General features: G+C 58.9%; 1 non-coding gene and 1 pseudogene across 1 annotated transcript; both read right to left on the bottom strand.

The window, feature by feature from the left end:
* LOC120287978 overlaps window positions 1–1,718 on the bottom strand; it is a 3,281-nt pseudogene extending 1,563 nt beyond the window's left edge.
* Window positions 1,719–1,925: 207 nt separating this feature from the next.
* On the bottom strand, window positions 1,926–2,080 carry LOC120287902. The gene has a single exon (XR_005546161.1). It is a non-coding gene; the product is annotated as a 5.8S ribosomal RNA (ribosomal RNA).
* Between the last annotated feature and the right edge of the window lie 420 nt (window positions 2,081–2,500).

The raw sequence follows: 2,500 nt of genomic DNA, 5'->3' as shown, positions 1-2,500 counted from the left end.
GGCGCACCGACACTACGACGTGCGGTGCTCTTCCAGCCCGCCGGACCTACCTCCCGGCTGAGCCGTTTCCGGGTGGGCGGGGGGTGTTAAACAAAGATAACTTTCCCGAGGCCCCGCCGACGTCTCCGGACTCCCTAACGTTGCCGTCAACCGCCACGTCCCGTTCGAGAATTTTAACCCGATTCCTTTGAAGCTCGCGCACGAGGCGCTATCAGACGGGCTTCCCCCGTCTCTTAGGATCGACTAACCCATGTACATGTGCCGTTCACATGGAACCTTTCCCCTCTTCGGGTCTTCAAAGTTCTCATTTGAATATTTGCTACTACCACCAAGATTCGCACTGACGGTCGCTCGCTGGCTCACGCCTGGTTTGTGAAGCCCGCGCGCCCTCCTACATCAAGGCCCGGCACTTGCCTTGGCACGGCCGAGTATAGGTCGCGCGCCAGCGCCATCCATTTTCGAGGGCTGGTTGATTCGGCAGGTGAGTTGTTACACACTCTAGCGGATTTCTCACTTCCATGACCACCGTCCCATTGCCTAACGACCAACACCCTTGTGGGTTCTAGGTTAGCGGCAATTGGAGCACCGGCACCCGACTTCCCGGTTCATCCCGCATCATGCAGCCTGCTACCAAAAATGGCCCACTGGGAGCTCTCGATTAGGTGGCGTGGCTCAACGGAGGCAGCCGCGCCGTCCTACTTTATTTAAAGCTTGAGAATAGGCCGAGGGCGTTGCGCCCCATGCCTCTAATCATTGGCTTTGCCCGATAGAACTCGCTCTTGAGCTCCAGCCATCCCGAGGGAAACTTCGGGAGGAACCGGCTACTTAGACGGTTCGATTAGTCTTTCGCCCTATACCTCAAGTCGATAAATGATTTGCACGTCGTACGTCGCGTCTCCACCAGAGGCTTCCTTCGGCCGCCCCGCCAGCTGTCACTATCTTTCGTCCCGACATATGCTTCATCAACCTTCTCGAAGATCAAGGCCTGGCCACGGTGCACCCAAAAGGGATCCCACCAATCGCCTTACGCTTACGGGTTTAAGCACCCATTGACTCGCACATGTCGACTCCTGTCCGTGTTTCAAGACGGCCGAACGGGAGCCCACTAAACGATGCCCGGAGCACGCAGATGCCGAAGCACGCCGTGAGGCGCGTGCCGCATTCCACAACGCAAAGGGGCGACGTTTCCACGGACGTGTGACGGCGGGCTCCGGGCTTGGGCCGCCACCGCACCGCACGGGTCCATGCCTCGAAGCCGACGGGGCGACTCTGCCACTGCCTCCAGCATCCGACCGAGGCACACGTCAGCCCCCATCCGCTCTCCCGACAATTTCCCAAGCACCCCTTGACTCTTTTCAAAGTCCTTTTCATCTTTCCCTCGTTTGTTGCTATCGGTCTCTCGCCCATATTTAGCCTTGGATTCGAATTCTACCGCCCGATTAGGCTGCATTCCCAAACAACCCGACGATGACTGTGGGAAAGCACAGGTCCTACACGACTGGGCTCTCACCCTCTTCCGGCGCCCTTCCAGGGAACTTGGGCCCGGTCCGTCGGCGAGGACGCTTCTCCGGACTACAATTCCGAACGCCGAGGGCGATCGATTCTCATCTTGGCTCTTCCCGGTTCGCTCGCCGTTACTAGGGGAATCCTTGTTAGTTTCTTTTCCTCCGCTTATTGATATGCTTAAACTCGCGGGTAGCCCCGCTGACCCGGGGTCGCGTTGGTAAGGAGCAGATCGCGGAGCGCGCGATGAGCGGCACGCGCGACATTGATCATTGGGGTCTAATCAACCACCGAATGTCGTGGTGCCGATCGCTCCGACGCTCGATTTGGGCCAACCGGGCGTGTTCGTCGCGGAGGCCATCACGCGCCGAGTCCCGCCGCCCGGTTTAAAGGACGGAGGGGATTAGGGGCAACGCCATGTGTGACACCCAGCAAACGTGCCCTCGACCAATGGTTTCGGCGCAACTTGCGTTCAAAGACTCGATGGTTCACGGGATTCTCCGCAATTCACACCAAGTATCGCAGCTTCGCTACGTTCTTCATCGATGCGAGAGCCGAGATATCCGTTGCGAGAGTCGTTATGAGTAATATGAGATTGCATGGCATCCCGCGCGCGCACCGTGTATGGGGGCGGCGGGAGCATCGCACTCTTGTTAAGTTCCTTGGCGCATTCCGCGCCGGGGTTCGTTGCGCCGCCGAGGACAAAGGCCGAGCGCCCGAGGTGCTCGAGCCCCGATCCTCGACGTCGAGAGGACGTCGGGCTGAGCCCGCCGTCCCCATTGAGTTTGTTACCGGTTCTCGGTCATTCTGCTGGGCGGGATTCGACAATGATCCTTCCGCGGGTTCACCTACGGAAACCTTGTTACGACTTCTCCTTCCTCTAAATGATAAGGTTCAGTGGACTTCTCGCGACGTCATCGGCGGCGAACCGCCCACGTCGCCGCGATCCGAACACTTCACCGGACCATTCAATCGGTAGGAGCGACGGGCGGTGTGT

This window comes from Eucalyptus grandis, chromosome 8 (assembly GCF_016545825.1).
Source record: "Eucalyptus grandis isolate ANBG69807.140 chromosome 8, ASM1654582v1, whole genome shotgun sequence".
Classification (NCBI taxonomy): Eukaryota; Viridiplantae; Streptophyta; class Magnoliopsida; order Myrtales; family Myrtaceae; genus Eucalyptus; species Eucalyptus grandis.
The sequence above is the reverse complement of the archived record's forward strand: the minus strand, read 5'-3'. Positions and strand labels throughout refer to the sequence as shown.